Source organism: Ammodytes marinus, assembly GCF_949987685.1.
Source record: "Ammodytes marinus genome assembly, chromosome: 15".
Classification (NCBI taxonomy): domain Eukaryota; kingdom Metazoa; phylum Chordata; class Actinopteri; order Uranoscopiformes; family Ammodytidae; genus Ammodytes; species Ammodytes marinus.
Window position 1 is genome coordinate 18,566,828 of NC_137219.1, and position 22,874 is coordinate 18,589,701.

Genomic DNA, 22,874 nt, shown 5'->3' on the forward strand with positions numbered 1-22,874 from the left:
CCCCAAAAATGTGTTTGTCAAGGGGTCACTGTCCAGGGTCATGGGAGGCGCGGCGCAGCGCGGTGCGCCAACATTTTTGGCTGTATTTAGCTCAAAGATGCCAATGCACAGTACAGAAATAAACAACTGCTTATTTGAATACAAACAAAACTACAGACACTGACTTTACAGTTGTGCAATTTTGTTTGCTATGTGAAGGTACAAATTTTGTGCAAACATGCAAAGTTCTACTGGTGCAATATTATGCAGACACACTAAATACAAATAATGGACAATACACTTACACTGCGGTACAATCGCGCCCGCAAAGCTGCATACACAGAGCAGCTGATAGAGAAAAGCTTGGAGACACATGTGCACATTTATTTACTGCAGATCGCGGCCTTTCGTGCAGTTATGACCATGCAAAAGCACACATCACACGTGCTAGTACATTGATGGTGCACCACTAAAAAAAAAAAAAAAAAAATTTTTTTTTTTTTTTTTTTGGGACGGTCGGTAGTCAAGGCGGGGGCCAGTAAATATTCCTTCGCGGGCTGCACCTGGCCCGCGGGCCGCCTATTGAATAGCCCTGCTATACACAAATATACACTCAACAAAAATATAAACGCAACACTTTTGTTTTTGCTCCCATTTTTCATGAGATGGACTTAAAGATCTAAAATTCATTCCAGATACACAATATTACCATTTCTCTCAAACATTGTTCACAAATCTGTCTAAATGTGTGATAGTGAGCACTTCTGCTTTGCTGAGATAATCCATCCCACCTCACAGGTGTGCCACATCAAGATGCTGATCAGACATCATGATTAGTGCACAGGTGTGCCTTAGACTGTCCACAATAAAAGGCCACTCTGAAATGTGCATTTTTTTGCTTTATTGGGGGTCTGGGGACTCAGAACCAGTCAGTATCTGGTGTGACCACCATTTGCCTCATGCAGTGCAACACATCTTCTTGGCATACTGTAGAGTTTATCAGATTGTCAATTGTGGCCTGTGGAATGTTGGTCCACTCCTCTTCAATGGCTGTGCGAAGTTGCTGTATATTAGTGGGAAGTGGTGCACGCTGTCGTATACGCCGGTCAAGCACATCCCAAACATGCTCAATGGGCGACATGTCCGGTGAGTATGCTGGCCATGCAAGAACTGGGACATTTTCAGCTTCCAAGAATTGTGTACAGATCCTTGCAACATGGGGCCGTGCATTATCTTGCTGAAACGTGAGATGATGTTCATGGATGTATGGCACAACAATGGGCCTCAGGATCTCATCACGGTATCTCTGTGCATTCAAAATGCCATCAATAAAATGTACCTGTGTTCTTCATCCATAACAGATGCCTGCCCATACCATAACCCCACCACCACCATGGGCCACTCGATCCACAACATTGACATCAGCAAAACGCTCACCCACACGACGCCACACACGCTGTCTGCCATCTGCCCTGAACAATGTAAACCGAGATTCATCCGTGAAGAGAACACCTCTCCAACGTGCCAGACGCCATCGAATGTGAGCATTTGCCCACTCAAGTCTGTTACGGCGACGAGCTGGAGTCAGGTCAAGACCCCGATGAGGACGACGAGCATGCAGTTGAGCTTCCCTGAGACGGTTTCTGACAGTTTGTGCAGAAATTGTTTGGTTATGCAAACCAATTGTTTCAGCAGCTGTCTCAGTGGCTGGTCTCAGACGATCTTGGAGGTGAACCTGCTGGATGTGGAGGTCCTGGGCTGGTGTGGTTAAACGTGGTCTGCCGTTGTGAGGCCGGTTGGATGTACTGCCATATTCTCTGAAACGCCTTTGGAGACGGCTTATGGTGGAGAAATGAACATTCAATGCACAAGCAACAGATCTGGTTGACATTCCTGCTGTCAGCATGCCAATTGCACGCTCCCTCAATGCTTGTGGCATCTGTGGCATTTCGCTGTGAGACAAAACTGCACATTTCAGGGTGGCCTTTTATTGTGGACAGTCAAAGGCACACCTGTGCACTAATCATGATGTCAGATCAGCATCTTGATGTGGCACACCTGTGAGGTGAGATGGATTATCTCAGCAAAGCAGAAGTGCTCACTATCACACATTTAGACAGATTTGTGAACAATGTTTGAGAGAAATGGTAATATTGTGTATCTGGAATGAATTTTAGATCTTTAAGTCCATCTCATGAAAAATGGGAGCAAAAACAAAAGTGTCGCGTTTATATTTTTGTTGAGTGTAGATATATAGTCTTTCCACTATTGGCTCCGATGTCCAGCTGGGTGAAAATAGTAGCCAGCCGAGGTCATGAACCTGCTAGGGTGTTCCGGGGGTATGCCCCCCCGGGAGATTTTTTTTTACCTTTTTAAAGTGAAATGCATGAATCTGATGCACTTAGAGAAGAAAATTAAGAGGCTAGATCTGAGGAATTTTGTGTGAACAAATAATTTGGAGACACTGGGTCGGATGAATTAGAAGCTATTGAAGAAAGACACATGGATTTTCCATAGAAATATACATTTGAAATAAAATATTATGCAGGGTCCTCTGGGATGGGTTTGGTGCTCTTTTTCTTTTACGGGACATATTTTTCTGTAATATAATGAATTCATTTAAATGCAGTGAGAGGAACGAAGCAGAAGAACTCTGTTGTCCAGTTATCTTTTTTTCCACAGACGAGGCTGAAATAGGCTATAGACTATACACAGTGCATGGGCAACTGAGGGCAGCCCCATTTTCAAATATTTTTAAATAAACTCAATACAAATTGTGCATGCCATGGACTTGAACGTGACGTGATCAGTTAACCTCGGATTACCTCCCAGATGAATTGATACAATTATTAAGCTATTAACTATCTACCAAAACATTGTATTCCTTTTATTGTATGATAATTTACATTTACATAATATGATGTTGATATCAAACACACAAAAAAAATAAAAAATAAATAAATAAAAATTGGGGGGGCCCCCTGGCAGTCGGGACCCTAAGCAACCGCTCATTTCGCTTATGCCTCGGGCCAGCTCTGCTGACCCGTGACCACTATAAGCGGGTGGGTAACTTGGAGGCAGGCTGTCCTGCCCACCCAATAATACAATTAGAAGCAATGCATGGTAATGGTATATTCTTTAGTATTAATTAATTGTCTGAATTTTATTTGACATTTTCTTGGACAGCGAATGAACAGGTCCGTCCGATAGTGGGTCTGGACTTCCACCTAAAAAAACCCCCCTTTTTTTTTTTTTTTTTTGATTGGGTGGGCACCCTGGCCCCTGGCTACCGCCGGCCCTGAGTATAATTGGATGCTTCAGGGATGATATGTCCTTATAGTTAAAACAAATGCTGACAGCAAATAATTGTAGCCTATAACATGTTACCTGACTGCTAAATACCACCAGCCTTCAAATTACTTCCCTTGTCTCTATTTGATAAGCCTCCTCCTCTCTATCAGACAGGCCTACAGTTTGATGTATAATTTACTCCGATGGCTGCCATTTCCACCATCTTGTATTGCATTATCAAAGTTCACGGCTGACAGTTGTCATAATGTCATGTTTTGACAGCAGCATCACAGTCATTTTGTCAAAATGACAACACTACATATGCTTGCTGGTTTTCTGAAATTGACAGCCCCTCCAAATGCACACCCTAATCAAGTAATTTCCCCAATTCCAGTCCCATCAAATTGCTCTTTAGCGGTTGAACTGGGGAGTTTTGTTGTCCTTTTCTAATGCTAATCTGCCCCATTCAGCATCTCTCCATGAGGCTATTTGTTGTGAAATAAATCCCCTTGTTTGCCTCCTGCATGTATAATTGATATTGTTGCCCAGCTTTTTGTTTGTGCTGTTGAGAGCTCAAAGGCGACACTTTGGAGGTTATGAAGAAAATGGGACTTGTCACGTTGCTGTTCCAGCTGAGCTCAGCTGACGTTGATGCCTGTGATCAACCTTTTGTTGGATGTCATATTTATTTTCCACAAAATTTGTGGTTTCACTATATAGAGGACATTCACTACCATTGTTTAATATGCTGGTGTTGCTCTCCCCACGTTGTGTTTCAGGCAGAACACAATCAAGATTTAGGGGCACCACAATCGAGATTCCGTGAACAGTACGCACCAAGGTATAGCTGAAAAGCACGGACTCAACTTGTGACTTGTTGGTGAGTATGATTTCATTAACTTTGAATAGACACAGGGATAGGAAAACCATAAGGTTCATACATTTTTTTCCTCCTCCATATTGTGTTCTGCATATCTCTTAAACAGCATTCATTTTAACACTAAAGTGAATTATCTACACACATTGTTCTTTCCTAGTTAGAAAAACCTATATGGCTCAAATGGTGAAAAATAAAAACACTTTTGATGATAGAATAGGTATAGTCTTTAAAAGCATTTATCATTTAAAAAAAAATGGCCATGCATACATTTTCCAAATCGTGGGCTGAAAATATTATTTCCCCCTATTTGTAGTTTCATACAGTCTTTCTACCCACTGCGCCTCTGAACACATACAATGTGTATGGCCATTGATATGCCCTAACAGAGGTCACAATTTGCATGAGAATTAACAGCTAGTAAATTAAATTGATATGCAGTGCACATCTCCGTTGAATCCGTCAGACCTTTGTTCCCCTGCCTGGCAGAGCCCATGTTCAGCCTCTAGCTAGTCAGAAACATCTGTGCAGTTAATAATTTGATAAACAGCTTACACAAATGCTAAATTATCTCCTCCGCCCCCTGCCTTTTTTTTCTTCCTCCCCTTGTGCGGGACTTGGAACAGTTGGCTTACCTCTCTGTGGTGTTGGGTTTATCTGTCTTTTGTGGCTGTTCTTCCACAGCTCTGGTTTTCATGGCCCTCCCTTCACTCCTTTCACTATCACTTAGATACTGAAGCAGTGTTTGGGGTTAATGCAAATCCTCAGTTCTCATCTATGAAGAAAAAAAAGAAAAAAAATCGTAGGAGTTGCCCATTGTGGCAAGTTTAAAATGAACTTGGTCTGAACATTTGTTATTCATTCGACGTTCGGTCGGGATAGCATTTACGAAAAGATGTTGAAGGAGAACCATGACATTTATCAACACATTTTACCATTTACAATGCCATTGTGTTCCCATTGAGTTAAAGCCCATTGTTTGCCCAGAACTCAGGTGACTCCATGTGAGATTGCAAATGAAGGCCTGACATATTTTTCTTCCATAGAGCATTCTACATCAGAGTGCAAAAGCTTTCAAGTTGAATGTGTTAATTCAATGGTCACTTGTTTCTATAATTGGCTGATACCACTAGCGAAAGAGATTTGACCAGGCTTTTATATGCGTTTAAAATGGTAGAAGTTATGTTAAAAAGATTAAATGTGTCCATATGATGATATTAGTAATATCTATTCCAAATCAGGTCTGATTCAATTTGAAAAAGGATACAAAATATCACAGTCTATTGTATACAGTATGTTTGTGTGTGTGTGCACACACACATGCCTGTATTTGGTTTATTTGCGTGTTTAGGTTTTGTGAGCCTGTTTTGTCAATGAGGGGGCAGCAATTAGTCAAGTGCTATCAAGTGGATGAAAAGCAACCAATCCCCTTTATAATTTCAATTAAAAGAAAGCTGACAAAATAGAATGGGGTGGAGAGGGGAACTAGTTTCCACTATTTGACTTTTCATTTGTGACATAAGAAGAAATTGAACCCAAGAGGCTGTGCCCAGCTGTATTAGGATGCATTGTGTGTATATATTTTTTTGGTGTAGAAATGTATTTTCAAACTTAATTTTTTTTCTATAGATGATCTCTCTTCTATCACTAAGAATGAGCGAGGAGATCAGATTCACCATGATGCTGCACTTGTTGTTTATTTGAATAAACATCCGGGCAGTCTCGAGTGCTGTCTGAGAGCACAATGCTTCAGTGTGCTATGGAACAATGACTCCCAGGTCTAATGACAGTGGCCTGTTGTCAGCACATGGACGCCTTGTGATGTCGTAGTGTGCAGAGTGGATTCCTTCTCCTTTTACTTTGTTTTTTGTTTCAATTTCTTCTCAATATTTTTTAACATTCTTGCGGTACACAGGCATAACCTGTCAGTTAGCGAGAGAGAGACAGGAAGGAGAGAGGATCATCCCTTTTTGACAGGAGTCTGTGAGCCTGGAGTTTGACTGACAGCTGATAGCCGGGCCGGTGTACACAGCAGTGACTAAGGGCAGCGTGTGTGGTTGTCAGATGATGAGATTCATACGGGCTGGGCTTTTGGATTCAGGCGTCTTGACAGCCAGGGTTTGATGTTTGCTGCTGTAGTGGTGGGCCTGGTTGGTTACACTGATCTCTGGCCCTGTTAAGACAATGCCCATCCACCTCCATGTTTACCAGCTCAAGCTCAGTGGTGGATATCAGGCTGTGTGCAAAGGGCTGAACTGATGCAGAGTTAGAGGGTAGTTTGTGGGGTTGTTGGTGTTGTCTCACACTTTTCATCAGTGTCCTGCCATTTTTACCCAGAGATTCAACTAGTGGTCGACCGATATGGGTTTTTCAATGGCCGATGACGATGCAGATAATTAGATAAAAGGATAGCCTATGACTGCTTTATAATGCCGATATCACGATGTTGTTTTATTTTTTTTGTTTCTTGCCTTTGATAAAATACAACAATTGAATAATAATAACTGCTCTTAAATGAACATTTATTAAATAAATCTAGACAAATGAAAATATTTAAAAATAAAAATTGCATTGTCTCTTACATTTGGCCTTGGAAAATATTGCCATTAGGGATTTCTGTCCAGCTATTTGTAAGTATTTAAATAGCAAAAAAAAATGCTTACATTGCTCCACAGCCACACTGACAAGGCTGCCAGCAGTGTCTGCAGACCTAATTTTTTTAATTGTTTTAATCTGCCTCGTGAGAGCAGATATCGGACAATTATTATTTCAAATTGACAATAATTGTCCCAACTGATCTTTCTTGAACAATTTGACACACATATGATGTGGGAGTTGTCTGTTTTAACTTGCTGCATAATTGCAGATACATTTAATACACAGAAAAACTCCAATAATGATACACATGAACAGCCATTTGAAATCTTACTTTAGTTTTTGAAAATATGCCAAGATCTGTACTATTCTGTCTGGGGAGCCAGAACAGACCAGTAGCTCAGAAATAGACTCATTATATGAGCACCTCTTCCTACAGCCAAAGAGCCAATCCAGTCCTGGATGGCCTATTTGACCCCCTTCTCCAGGAGAGGCCCACAGGGCACATGTCACATTCACATTAAGGCATTAGGGAATGCTTTATTTGTTTGCGTGAGGGGCATCCTCTCCTGTCTCTTCCGTGGGTCACACTCGATTGACACCGCTACTGGATGTCATTGCGCTTATGTGGGTTTAGTCTTCCAGGTCAAATTATCCTTTCCATTTGAACTGAAATTGGGAATGGCAGAGGCAGGGATCAGCTCAGGCCCAGGCTTTCTCCGCTGTATTAAGCCATCATCATAGTGTTGTAAGGCGAGCTCATATAATGAACCCTGTCACCGCTACCACTGCACCAATATCCCCAAACCACACTGTGCATATTGATTGCAGATTGTGAGTGCGAGAACATGTGTGCGTGTGTGTATGTGTGCGTGCGTGCGTGCTCGAGCCAAGCTCACCTTTTTCTGGCAAGGAGCAAGGGAATCGTGTTACTCTCTGACTGATTAGAAAGCTCATGCATAGGAAATCACGACAGAGACACTGCTCCCCATCTGCCCGTAGTGCAGGTGAAAACAATTTACACATCGGCAGGCTAATGGATACATTCATAGGGAGCACAGACAGAGGGATGGAGGGCGAAGAGGGAGAGAGAAATGGAGAGAGCGAAGGAGAGGGTTTGTAATGGGCCCTGGCCCATGCAGGCCAGTGGCCCTGCTCATTGCGGCCAATCCAGAAAGCAGCGTATCAGATAACACATAATCACCGGGGTCAGGGACTAATGAATGCGGTCGTGGCCCACCAGAGCAGGCTTTTGCCCGCTGCTAAAGACACTTGTAAACAATTCGTCTGGGTGAAACATGGCAATAATATGTTGATTCAGCAGGTAATGAGGTTCTCCCCTGAATCAATACCCCCCAGCTAACCCCTCTCTCCCAGGTGGGCCAGTGAAGAGCGGCGTGCCAGGCTGGCGAGCGCACACACCTCTGCCGATGACCTTTCCGTGGCAGTAAGGACACGAGGCAGTCTGAAGAGGACTATTCTCGTATTGCACAAGGCGCTGAGTGTCAGAACTTTCATTCGCGGCAGGCAAATGAACAGGCAGGCGCTGCATGCTAATGAGTGGCAGGCTATTTTCCACCTTTTTTATCTGCACATTATGCTCTTGACTTTGGAGAAGGTGGGAATTAGGTTGGACCTCAGTGTCAGGCTGCCTGATGGCTCCGCTCAGGAAAAAACTGGTAATTGAAGCCGATGGCTGCCGCGGAGGAGGTCTGAATTTGGAAATAAACAGTTTCAAGCACTGCACGTCATTTCTAGAGAGATGACAGGGGGAATGGAAATGAGCTGTCTGGATCTAATGTGCTTTCGCAGCGGGGACAAAAAGGGGGCCATCTTTCAGATAACAATTCCACTCATTAGGACTTCAGTGCCGACGTAATGACGAGAGAACCCAAGTTGCTAAATTCAGAGAGGACAATTAGGAAATGCTGGCACCCAGACAAATCGAGTAAACAAGGACACATGGCTCTGGATTCTACATCTATGGTGGCTTGACATTGCGAGATACATCTAATAGCTTTCAAGGGGAGTAAAAAAAAAGGAAAAGCAATAAATAGCTTCCTACTACTGGGTAATTCTTGTCACAGTATCGTCTTCCTTATTATTGCTTGTTTATTTGCATAATGGGAAATAGGCCAATTAATTCCCCTCTCGTTGGTAAAGTAAATCGTTCATGTTTGATGTTTAGTAAAAGGGGAATGCCACTGATTACAAGCCTGTGTTATATCATGCATTTTGTATTCAGATTTGAATTTAATTCTATAAAAGAGAGCATCTGGATGCAGACAGTGAAAAAATACTGAAACGGAAATTATGCTTCCAATTGTTGTCTCTCTATCTCCGTTCATTCAAAGTTACAACCTTTTGGTTGTGTGGCTTTTAAGAGCTGAACATTTTGTCCATATTTTGCATGTAGTATTGTCACAATAACAGAAGCTAAACTGAAGAAGTTGTTGTTGGATCGGCATTGTTCATACATTTTAAACAGCAAACAGCCTGCATGAGACATTGGTAACTCGAAGGCTCATTTTCTCTAGCACACTCCTCTGTAATATTGGCAGATGTGGCCTCTTCACCTTCCTCTCTCTTGGCCCCCCATCCACTGTGTACCCCCCGTGGCTACCACCAACTTCTCAGGCTCCTGCAAGGCTCCAGTGTAGCGCTGCTGCCATGTGTGTGTCCACTGCCATCGGCCCTCCCCTATGAGCCACTGCCTCTCCCTGTTTCAATTTCCAAAGGATTACCGACAACAATGCATTTCCTCAACAGTTGTGCCAGAGTTCCTCCACTACTCCCCTCCTACACCCAACTCTTCCCCTGGTCGCCCAAACAAAGCCCTGGACCTCAACACTATAAGTTGTGGACATTTCAAGCAGGAGTTGAATGGCTCATTATAAACTTTCAACATGGCTGCTGGGTTGATCTCTCCCTCTCGCTGCATTATTCTAAACAATTTGTTTAAATTGACAAATGACAGCAGCTGTAATGTCTGTAATGCTTATTAATGTGGCATCAATGTGGCATGAAAAATAAAAAATGCAATCTTCCATGGACGCGGCATGCAACCTTGATGTAGCGGGCGAGACCACAGGGGTTTCTTAGACTCCGATAGCCTTCATGCTCATGAATAAAACAGGGGGTTTAGGGGGCTTCCTGTGCAGCTAATTCACAGTGCCGAGCTTCCAATCTCTTTTTATGGTACTTGGGCGGAACAATTTCTCTTCCCCTGCTTCAGGGCTGCGTACAGCCAGAGAGCAGATTCTCTCTAGCTCGTACAGGGATAGTAATTTGCCATAATCAGTCATTGTGCACTGGTGAGTTCAGCACAAGCTGAGACACATGATACTTTGTTCTATTTCTTCAATTTTATGCAAATAAACAAAGCAGCACAGCTTCCGAAATTGTCCTTCGTCTCTAACACAAAAAATGCCTTTTGGCCATGTAACACACAACACAACTTTCATAGCTGTGAGCTAGGAGTGATTTATTCATTTGCTTAGCTCTGCAGTTATATGAGTCGTGTGTTTGGCATTTGTCAGGGAGTAAGTAGTACAGTGATCTTTCAAAACACACGACTGTTTGCGATAACCGTATCCTTTTTTTTTAACCGATCCTCTCGCTAAGACACCGAGCGACGCATTGCCGTCACTCGCCGCAATTAGTAATGTGAAAGGCGCTCCTCCTGTTTGCAGACTCATTACCAGGCCCCGCTGGTTCCCTCAGCACTGAGAGGAAGTTAAACAAAGCGCCACTCACACACAGCCCGTCTCCGCGGCGACAACAGGCTCCAGACCCATCGCCAAACGCTGAGAAGTGAAGGGCCTGCCAAAACAAACCACTACGACACCCTTCACTCCTTCATTCTACTCAACCGCACCCTGTCACCGTCCCTAGCCAAACACTTGTACCTCCAAGCTACTGTACGTTAAGAAACTGAGAAAAAGATACACCAGCACACAGCAAAGTCTTCAAACCTCCCCATCTAATCCCCATACCGTGCCCTCTCATCTTGTCACAGCACCTATAAAGTGTAACAACCCCACCGTCCTCTTTTGACGTGCCATCAACAGTTGACCTTTTTCTTATTATTCTCCATTGCTACATATAATACATTGTCATTTTTTTAATATCGAACGTGTAAAAGGCATATGCACACAGATAGAAAGAAGTGTTGCTAAACCTAGCGGCAGACGAAAATATCGATATACCACGTTTGCAAACACACACACACACACACACACACACGCACACACAAACACACACACACACACACACATATATATACAGTATACACACACAAGAGGCAGAGGGGACCTAATTAAATGCAGGCAGTGTTGGACTGGCATACAGTGGATCTGGGCCCCAAGCTGCCACAGCAACAGTTCATCTGGGCCAATTAGATGTTGCATCAAAGCAGGGGCAGCCATAAAGCGGTGGGTTCACAGGCGACATTGTTGTGTGCGTGGTCAGCAATCAGCGACGTCCCCCGCTGGGATCTGCCGCCGGTTGAAGCCGTAGAGAGAGTCACCTGACAAACAGCCAGTGCAGCAGAGGCCTGCCTGCCTGCTGTGTGATCTTCTCCTAATGTGGATGCGACTGAACCACAGGCCTCTGGGATGTAAGCAATGCAAAGTGAAGAGAAAAAAATATATATATATATATATATATATATATATATATATAAATATATGCACCCCAAACAAGTTTTTTCTGTTTATTGGTCCCGTTTCAATCAGAATATGTGCGTGTTTGAACCTCACAGTACCTACAGTACGTGTGTTGGAACCAAACTAAAGATTTTTTTTAAAGTCGCTACTTTTGCACAAGTAATTAATAATGCAAAACTGTTGATTCCGAGCATATTTGCTCACTTTATTTGCCTCGGGCAAAACGGTAAACACATCAAAAAGGTACATTTCACATGTTCTGATTCGTCACTCCTAATTTGCATGGTTAATTTATCCTACTGACTTAAGCAGAAAAGAAATCAGCTACATTTGTACATTGTTTGTTTTGTGCACCTGAAACAAAGATGCCTGGTACAATTTCTCCTTCAGGAATCTACCTTACTTATTCTATGGTACGTTTCTCAGTCTTCAGTACTATCTTATGTAGATACAGGTGATCCTTTACGAGACTGGAAGGAGTGACAGTCAGAGAGTAAGACCAAAGTGTAGGATGTTGTTGATTGGCACAGGTACATTGAGTCTCCTTGTCTTCTCTGAGACTGACTGAGCAGCGGTACTACTAGTCTGTCTTTTTCTCTCCTCCAGCCTACAGCTGTGTGTGAGGCAGGAGTGGGCCCAGGATGGCTTTCCCTGGATTAGGAGGGGGTCAGGGCTGGAGTGCTGCCACTCTCCCTCTCAGCAGCCGATCCACAGCTCCCTCATTATACCTGAGGAGTCAAAACAATACCCATGGTGCACTGGGGCCTCTGGGACAGTCCCACCCCTTGCACCATACGGGGCGGGCTGGACTCCACACTTCCATAACGTTGACAGGGAGTGAGAAGATGTATTGTATGATCATTATCAGAACATATTGCCATGAAAGTTTGCACGCTATTGAGAAATCATTCCAACGAGCAGCAGACGTGTTTGAAATGGGTTTTCAACACTCAAACTTATTAAGAGCACTTGAGAACACACACACACACACTCTCTGTTTTCTGACTCTCCCTCTCCAACATTCTGTGTGTCTATTGAAGGTCACAAAGTGTATTGCAGTGTATTCGTGGCAAATAGACCTATAGCCTTCACAACATGTAACGACATCCATTAACCAATCACATCAATAGGCTTCTGTTAATTTATGTATGTTAATTTATATATTTTGTCCGTGAAACATAATTACAGATTATGTAATGTTTAGGCCCGGCATGTTGATTACTGTCCAGTGTTTGAAAGGCTGCAGTTCTTAGCGAATTAGAGAATGATTAGCGCATGGCAAATCTACTTCATTCTAAATATGTTAATTAACAGTCTATGCAGTGGGTGCAGTAGTTAAAAGCACTAGTAACCTCACACACGCTTCAAATGTAACCACACTCTAAATTGCTTGCTCCGGGTTTCTTTGAAAGGCTATATTTAATTAAATGCCATACAGTAGCCATTTCGGGGCTAATGGAACTTATATTATATGTAAGAGATCTGGTGAGGAGTCACTTAACCATCCATTACGACAGCGGCACCGTTTTCTAGCCACGTGTAAATAATCGGGATTAAATCAGCGTTTTAATACAATTTAGCCGAGACACATGAATACGGAAGATATTTTCAAACTACTGAGGGAAATTTCATTGATAAAGGAAATGTTATTTTCCTTGCTACATTGCATTTTAACATTCTCTTGATTACAAATACAATACGTGATTAGAAGTGATGTAAAATATTGATTTAACATGAATTATATATTTTTTTTGGGATACATTAAAGTGTTTATTTCAGATTTAGTCTGAGATAACGATGGCTTTTGTCAAATATACAGTATGTAAACACAAGACCAATCCACTGACTGCGTGGCTCCTCAGTATGGCTAACAGAGCACAGCGCCACCTAGTGTTAACTTTCTACATTCAACCGACACACATGCAGGTCACCGAATGGCCAGAAAACTCACAAAATGACAAATGTGTTGGAGCAGCAAATGTAGGCTAATAACTTCAAGAAAAAGCATTCTATGTTGGTCTCTTCTCACAGCATGTCTATATTTACAACAAAAAAAGATGCGTGGGGAAGAATGCAGGTAATCCATCCAGGCGTATTTAGGTACAGTGTTGTTGGTTTTACTGGTAAATACAGTATTTCAACTTTTCAAACAGTTTTAAGCATAACAACATGCATTCCCAGCCCAGCACACCTCCCTGATTCATTCTGGCAAACTGCTCCATTAATGTAGCATGGGTTCTCATATCTTGGGTAAGGGTGCCCCCACCTGGCCAACAGCTCACTAATGTGTGAGGCCGTTTGGCTGCTCCTTTGCTTCCTCCTAACCCACTGCTCGTTCTGTGCAGTGATTTCTATTATGAAGGTTAATTGTAAATTATATGGATTGTGTCTAAATTACATATTCTGATTTTGCATATATATATATCCATATACATATACACATATATATATATCCATATACATATACATGTGTATATGTACATGTGTTTGTGTATATATATTTACTATTTTTCTATATAATGATATACTGTATATATATATATATATATATATATATATATATATATATATATATCATTAGTGTGATAATTAGTGTTTATAAATTGGAATTTTGGAGAACAGGAAACCCCCCAGGTGTTTTTTCTGTGCACCAGAATTTCACAGATGTATTACTATTTCTGTGTCTATTTCTTTCTGTAACACGCACACACACACATACACACACACACACACACACGCACACACACCCTTAGGGTCCGTGCGACAACAGTTGTTTTGGAGGAGTTTCACTGTATTGGGTGAAATAAGGGGCGCGGTGTAATTTGCAGCCTTGCCGGAGGAGCCCATTTTCTTGTGCGTGGTCACTGGGCGCTGGCCACTGTTCATCAGTATGGGAGTCTATGAGGTGAGGAAAAATTGTAATGATGGACACTGAGCGGCGGGAATCAGCTGCTCAATAAGCCCCCCCCCCCACCCACCTAATTGCTTAGCAACAGTGTTCCAGGGTCTCTCATTTGAGATCAAGAGTTTAGTGGACTCCGCTTTGGAGAAATAGAGCTTGTGCCATTCGATAAGACGGCGAAGAAATGGGCTCTATCTTCTACTTCCTTTGTGCCCTCCCTCCCATTCCTCCACCCCCCTCTTCTCGCTCTCCTTCTCTTTCTCTCTCCATCTCTCTCTCCCACTGACCCCCCCCCCCCCGCCCCAAACCCTTTCCTACCAGGATGATTATGTTACTTTCAACTGCATGATGTATTCAGTTCACTAGATTATTTTCTGTCATCTCAGTTAATTGAATTCTGTCCATCACATATAGATGTTTTCACATTTGCATAAAGGTTAGAGTGGTGAAGAGTGTCAAACTTCAATTTAGACAATGTCACTCAAATAAATATACTGGCCCTCTTTCTCCGTCGCTCCCCCTCTCCTCCTGGCTTTTTCCTGGAGGTGGGTATTTTACGGATTCTGTCTGAATTTAAATAGATCTGTATTCCTGGGATGCGCCGGCTCTCATATACATGTAAATATGAATATGAAAATGACCGGATGGCTCTCTTATACGGGTTGCATGACCAAGCACAATTTCGGTGAGTGTGAATCCGTTGTGAATAATCTGCATATTCTATGAATTATATGTGTGTGTGTGTGTGTGTGTGTGTGTGTGTGTGTGTGTGTGTGTGTGTGTGTGTGTGTGTGTGTGTGTGTGTGTGTGTGTGTGTGTGTGTGTGTGCGCGTGTGTGTGTGTGTGTTTTTAACCGTCCACATGGTCGCCCTTATGGCAGGTTTGTGACACAGACAGTATGTGGGCATCACTATCCTCTACACACAGAGGCTCTCAGTAAGCACTTCCTCCTACTCCCCTACTCATTGTCAAGTGCCTCTAACAGCCAGCCTACAACTGTCACGTGAAAATGTAGGACAGCGGTGGGAGGAGTAAGAAAAGGCCCTACCAGAGTATAATGTGTGATATTCTACTAAGCAGACGTAAAAGTGTGTGTGGTCAGATATACAGCGCATGCATTCTCCTAACACACTCCATTGAGATTTTCAAGCAGTTTCTCCATGGCAGCCCATCTGCTAAATGGCTACGACTGACGGAGGGAAATGGAGCATAATAACATGTCACACAAGGAAACATAGCAAAGAGAGTGGTGTAGGGGGCGGGGGGCGAAGCAGACTTCTCTGACAGACAAGAAGACCCGGGCCAATTCACATTTAATAAGTGTCCCGGAATATCCAATTATGTTTGCTTTGGAAAAATTGATTCATGTGTCTTTAGCGGCAATTTTCATATTAGCCTCCCCCTTTCAAATAAACATCCATTAGGTTTATGTATCGCATTGGCGTGTGGCGGCCAGAGCTAAAATAAGTCGGTGTCAGTTAGTCAATAAATGGGGAGTCTGAGGACGACGGACAGATTAAAGTGCTTATCTCTTTTCATCAACTGTGAATGCCGGCTGAATTGAAGGTCAATATCTGAGGATATTCTCCAAGCCGAGCAGGTTGTCTGGAGAGTATAGATTGGCCAGTGCTCGCAGCGCCTCTGTCCGTCTTTGTGGGCAGGCCGGGGCCAATTTCAAATGTGTCACTGCCGCGTTTGAGCCAACAGTTACCTGGACAAAACCCCTATACATTATACTACATCACTCTTTAACCATTCTTCCTCTCCCCCCCTGTCCTCCACTGCTCTCTTTTTCATTCTTCTTTCTTCCCTAGCCATCTTCTCTCCGTTGGGGTAGATACAGTATGTCAATCTGCGGGCTTTGTCCCGCCTTGCCACACGTGGTCTGAGTTATCTGTGTGGTGACTTGGGGAAATGTCTGCTGAGAGAGCAAGCTAAGGTGGGTTATTATTTATGATAACATGAATGACAGTTGTGTGCCGGTATTGACTGGGAGATCTTTATTTCTGGACCGGATGCAGCCAAACCACTGAGCAATGAAGAAGACTTTTTTTATTTTGTAAATTAGGAAAAATGAAAAAGGGTGGGGGGGGGGGTATACAGAAGGTGAAAGCATCTTTTGCAATGGCCCATCTGTTTTCAGACATTTTCCTGGTTGTTCGTTATTGATTAAATCTGTTTCTCCTTGCAGAGACACAGTAAAAAACACTGTAGATAAAGAACTATTTAAACTTAACTCCGGCAGGGTACAACTCTATCTTGCTTCTTTTCTCTCGCCCTGGTTTTCTATGAATGCAGAGGTTTTTCTTCTTGGAATTGGACAGTGAAAGCCCTGATAGGCTGTGATGAACGGGGCAGATGGCACTCAGCTCTCGCCTCCGACACCCAATGTTTGTGTTTGAGCTTAGCTCTTAAATCACACAAAAACAGTAGATAAAACAACATCGGCACTCGTGTGGTGCCACACACACGCGCTCATGCAGAATGTGTGCACGAGAGTGTGTGTTTATGTGTGTGTGTAGTTGAGGTTGGTTACTACGAGGCTGTGGAGGTGGCGCTTGTCTATTGAAGGGTCTTGTCCAGTGTGTCAGAGGGCCCTTTCGGCTACTCTCTTCTCAGACAAAGCTGTGGTGAAGGGGCTCACTCCAACAGGACATGGCTGCTGGGGGGGAGAGAGCAGCAGCAGCACTCCAGACCTGCTCGCCTGCAGGAGGAGGCTATCTCAGCCCCCTAGTCCACCAGCAGCACCCACAGGGAAGGCCATATCTGACCTTATCTCAGTGTGAGCGCAGCTGTCTAGCAACACAGACCGCTAGAGCCACAGAAAACAACCTTTCATAGAAAGTGTAGGAAAATCACAAAATTGGCAGCACTTAAACAGTCTAGCCATGTCTTGAAACTGGATATCACAGAGTGAGAACATTTTTTGGTGGACAATCACAAAATCTGTGCCAGCCATTACAGCAATTTTATTTTTGCACTTGAAATTAAACCGCACAAGAAATTCATATACCCTTGCAACACTTAATAAAAGAGAAAGCGCCCGCTGAGTATCACAAGGAACTGAATGGCTGGCTTTATTTGTGTACGCATCTGTAATGTTATTGTGGGCATTTGTATTCATGCAGGCAAAGTTGGGAGCTCACCCTTGGCTTTTATTTACATGGTAGTCTTTCCTTTCGTCTGCTCGACGGGAGAGCCTAGCTAGCTGTACATAGGTCTTTTCAGATACTTACAAAGGCCGCTTCAGCGGCTTTTTGTTGCAGTAACTACCTCTTTCTTCCTCTCATTTCAAATATCTTTGGTTCAAACCTGGTGGCCTTGATGAACAAGGTCTATGGAATCAATCAACTGCTTCTGAAGATCTTAACATGGTTTAATGTTGGCCTTGCCACATTGTCCTTTTGAGATATAAACCTCATCCAACTTACGCCTGAGATCCAAGTTTCTTTTCTGAGGGGTCTTTTTGTGTAGAGTGGATTTCGGAGAGGCCTCAGCGTGGGGGGGGTAACATAACCAGAGAGAGACGAGCGAGGCTGAGGCATATTGTTCTTACTAATAACAAATGACAGCATACCTCGAGTATTTTCTGTGACTCATTAATTCGCCACAGTCAAAGAAAGATCTTTAATTTGGTCAACTTACATTTATATTCAGCTTTTAACACAACCAAGGTGTCCATACTAAATCACACCTGTGCAATAATCATGCTGTCTTATCAGCATATTGATACAGTATATGCCACATATAGCAGGTGGATGGATTATCTTGGCAAATGAAAAAGGTTCTCTAACACAGATATGAACAAAATATTTGAGAAATATGCCTTTTGTGTACATAGAAAAAGTCTTAGATCTTTGATTTCGGCTTGTTAAAAAAATTGGAGCAAAAGCAAAAGTGTTTAGTTTATTTTTTTCGTCAGTGTATTTTATCATGTGCAGCAGCAGTAGCGAGCATTGTTAGTGAAACAGACAGCTATTCATGGTGGACATATGTGCAAAAAGCGCCATCCCTGCTTCAGTAAAACAGCAACATCTGCCTTCAGTTTTTATAGCCCACAACATATGTCCCTTCTTTGGTGACAAAGCTGGCCAAGGCTCTCATGCTGTTCCTGTCCCCTAGTCCAAACATACATCTTTAGATACCTGTCAGCCTTTATTATTCCGTCCTCTGTCGCTGCAGATAAGGGAAGTTAAAGTTTAATGAAATGCAGCCCGGCTACAGAGGCCTGGCTTTTATAATTTGTCACAGGCTGGGTGCTGGGAGCCCACTGCTATGTAAACACGGAGGCAGTGGTCACGTCCATTACTTCTAAATGACGGAACATGGGCGAAGTGACAGAAATGTCACTCTGCACCAGCCATTTTCCTGTTGTTGCCTTGCGTTGCGCTCCCCCAGAAGCCAAGATGGAGACATCAACGTTTTGAAAAACACAAATTCTAATAAAGCCTGTGGTAATGTTTTCACAGCAAATTACCCACAGAAAGTATCCAAATGCAGTCATTTCCCGTCTGTATTTTCACATAAAATTGATAGCCAGCATGTTTCTCAGGCTGTGTTCTGGCTAAGGCCGTATAGCAGGGTTTGTAGAAATACATAGAACCAAAAACTGAGCTTGCTGGGGGCGTTCGGGGGCAAATTGATTTCCTGGATCTAACTATGGGCATTTTAAGATATTTTAAGGGAAAAATTGGATAACAATAGCTTTAATGTGTGTTATGGAATAATACATTTATACGATAACACTATATTATCACTATAATTCTGCTATGTTTTTGTGTTGTTATATGTCATTGTTATCAGCTCCTGTAGGGTTATCTTACAGTCAAAATAAACATTTTAGCATGAATTTCAAACCTTTACAAAAACTAAATTGAAATAAACTTTCATTGAAACCTTATAAAACTTTATCATTATGATGGATGTAATTGACGTTAGCTGAGTTAGCTAGCTTGTCGGATGATGTCTGGGGATGAATGCTATTGAACTGCAAGCAGTCCACAGTAAATCTCTATACTTACATGTATCAAGCATTGCATGGATTTGTTAAGTTGTCGAGAAACCACCATTTTGAGAAAAGTTCTTGTAATAACATAAGGATCATCCACTTAACCACCCACCTACAAGTATTGACGATAATCAGATGAGCAAATCAGTAATCTCGGCGTTGTACAATATATTCGCAAAGGCAATCAACCTCATACCCACTATTGAGGTGTGATGAGTGTTTGGCTTCCAAAGCCCTGCAGCATTGCTCTCAGTGACTATAGCCAACATACTACACTCAGACCTGGGGTAGAAAAGACAACCTATTCCCTGTCTCGCACACTAGGGCCACAGCACTACTTACACTGTGTTCACCTACATAACCTAAATGATAATTAAAGATTAGACCCGGGAAGCCTGGAGCTACGGTGGTCAAGGAGCTTTGATGCACCTTGTATCACTGGGCTGAGGAGTCTTATAGCTAACTGCCACGGAGAGTCAGGAGATTAAATGTTCCCATCATGTGTGTTACTTTCCTCAAGGCTGTATACAGATTGTGTATAGAAAAATAATCCAACTGGACATTGTCTGCTATTCAAAAATACTCTGTTGTTCCAATGGCCTAATATACAGTATATCCCTTCATTAAACCAGTGTTATTAGCATTGTAGTTCATTTGGCCATAGACGAGGACAGCACAGTGTGACAGAAGAGAGAAAGGATCATACCTCTTCACTGGTTTGTTCTGCACTAGACAGAACTCTAGGAAACAGCTTATTCTGCCACTTCCATTTTGAGCTCCATATTAGCCTGGACTGCAGTCTAGCTGAGAGTGGGGGTCCACACACACACACACACACACACACACACACACACACACACACACACACACACACATGGAGCACACACGTACACCAGACACACTTCAGCTGCAGTTGATGTCTTAATACAGGCAGGATCTAATTTAGCTGATCCACTGACATTTATCCTTTAGGTAAACTCTCGCCCTCCCCTCTCAGTCCCAGTGGCACCCGTGCCAACAAAACGACACCGGCATATTTTAGAGCGAGTAGCGCTTCACACCTCAAAGTGCCCTCAGAGACACTCTGTGTCTCCTCTCCGTGTTTTTAGTGAAATACTCCTCGTTTGATGTTATTTCTCTGGGCCCCTTTGTGATCAGGTACGGGGAGTTAGTGGGAGTACACCCTTGCCTTGATGAAAGGAGAGGAGGGTCTGTTTTAATTTTTGCTTAGCTGCAGCAGCCATTTTCAGGTGGGGCAGAAGTTAGTACACAATAACATATGCGCTCACTTATGGCAAGGCACACCAACAAAGCTGTTCAACAGACATGTGCAAACACACTCAGAGGTGGGACGTGCGTGTGTGTGCGTGTGTGTGTGTGTGTGTGTGTGTGTGTGTGTGTGTGTGTGTGTGTGTGTGTGTGTTGTGTGGACACCGGTGTGGGGCTACAATCAGTAGCTCTGTGACAAGGCAGGGAGGTGGTGGCTAGCGGGAGGGACAGAGGGACAGGAGTGATAACAGATTGAGCGACTCTGATAAACTCTCCTCTAATGGTTGTGCCCGGTCCCTCTCCCCCCTCTTTTCACTGGCGGCGGATTAGAAACCTGGATAAGGAGAAGCAAACACTGGCAGCTTCTCTGAGTAAGCAACAGAGAGAGGGAAGCACGAGGAAGATAGAGAGAATAGGGGGAGAGAGATGGGAGGAGGAGGAGAGACATGAGGAGAATGAAGGACAGAGGGAGAGAGAGAGAGAGAGGCAGAGTGGGAAGGGAGCCAGAGAGGATATTCAAGGAGTGGCCACTTACCCACAGCAATCCATCGTTTCTCTCCTTCCACCACCGTCACTGCAGCCACCACCAACCCCCCTTATAGCCTCCCGCTTTATTTTTTGCTTTCCTCGACCCTTGACAATGCAGTAACTGCTTTACGGAGGCACTGGAACTGCTCTTTGAGCCTGTAGTCAATGATGGGTTCAAGTGGCAGGTTGCAGGAGGTGTCAAACACAGGCCTAATTCTGTGTGGTTAACGGCTAGGCGTGACACGCGCAGGACAGTGTAAACATGGATTACGTTGATGTCTCAATCGCAGCATGGCAGACTGACAGACAGGCTACTGACAGCGGCGGCAACATGGGGGAAGCTGCTACAGTATACTGTCCCTGATCAAACCATTACATCATCTTCCCAACACTAAACGATAATCGTCGATACCTCAGAACCTTATTTGAGGTCGTTGTTATTTGACTCTTCTGAGAAAGCTTGAATACTGAAATTAAACATGTTGCTAGAGAGTTTTCCTGAAAGTCTGTTGTAGTTATTTGGAAAGGCCTGCCTCATTTCTAGCCCAGGGTCTCGTCATTTGCATAGAAGAGAAGTCAATATTTTGCAAATCCTTACACAATTCTAACCCAAAGACCAGTTCAACTTGGATCATGTATTTTTGCTCTGGAGTTGGATGAGTAAGATTACTTCTTGCAAATGTTTGGTTGCAGTTTAATTTCTACTTTTACCACGGGCTGAGAACGTATCTGTGGGAGGCGTAGACAGCGCTGATTTCACATAAACACAGGATTCACAAGATTGCTCATAAATGCACCATTGTGGCAGACTCTTCAATCACTCTGCACTTTCCTCCTGCATATCCACACAGAGAAAAATAATAAATACAGAAATATAAATAATACATATTTGAAAGAAAGAAACAATGAATACTCAAGTATTTTTTGAATGGATGGAGCATTGTGCCTCCCAAATCAATTCTTTATACAATAAACACAGTGCTAACATAGCTCTAATTAACAGACAGCGTCTTTTAGATTTACAGCAGTGACCCCAATGTGACCCTTCTGAGCATCAGTAAAGAACTAGATATTTATTAAGTGAGAGGCTGTGTTTTATTGAATATGGAATGGCTACCAATCAACTGAGAGAATGCTCCGAATAGAGTGGCATAATGTAACCATGCAAAATGAAAAAGCAAATAATTACGTCCAGCTTTAAAGCCTCTATTAGTGCAATTCTGTGCGAACAAATGGAAAATTGCACACTTAGCAATTTGTCCATTTGATTATGGCTGCTGAGTATGTGTGATTAAAATAGTGTAATTATATCTACTGTATTGCATTCAACATTTCAATATGTGACAACTGTACAACTGTAGTAGATTGATTGTCTGGACACAATACCATATACTGCCGTCGATGAATAGAATGTTCCATTTTCTAAATTGATCCATGAAAGGGCGTTTTACCCAGAAGAGCCAAAAGTTCAAATTGCACATAGCTTTTACCGACAAACAGGGGTTAAACGATTAAAAAGAAAACCATTGACTCCTACCACAGCGTTCCTTTTCAGAAGTGAATATGAAGCATTAAAAGCACCACTCCAGACAGCAGTAAAAAACACTGGCTTTAGTGTAACTCTTGCCACAGTGTCAAAGAAAAAAATAAACACCGAATGCTATACACTGGTGGCATTTATGGTGTATGTGTCGACGAGATCCTCTTTCTCTGCACACAAGACACGTCACACATCTGAGGGCCAGTGAACTCCACACC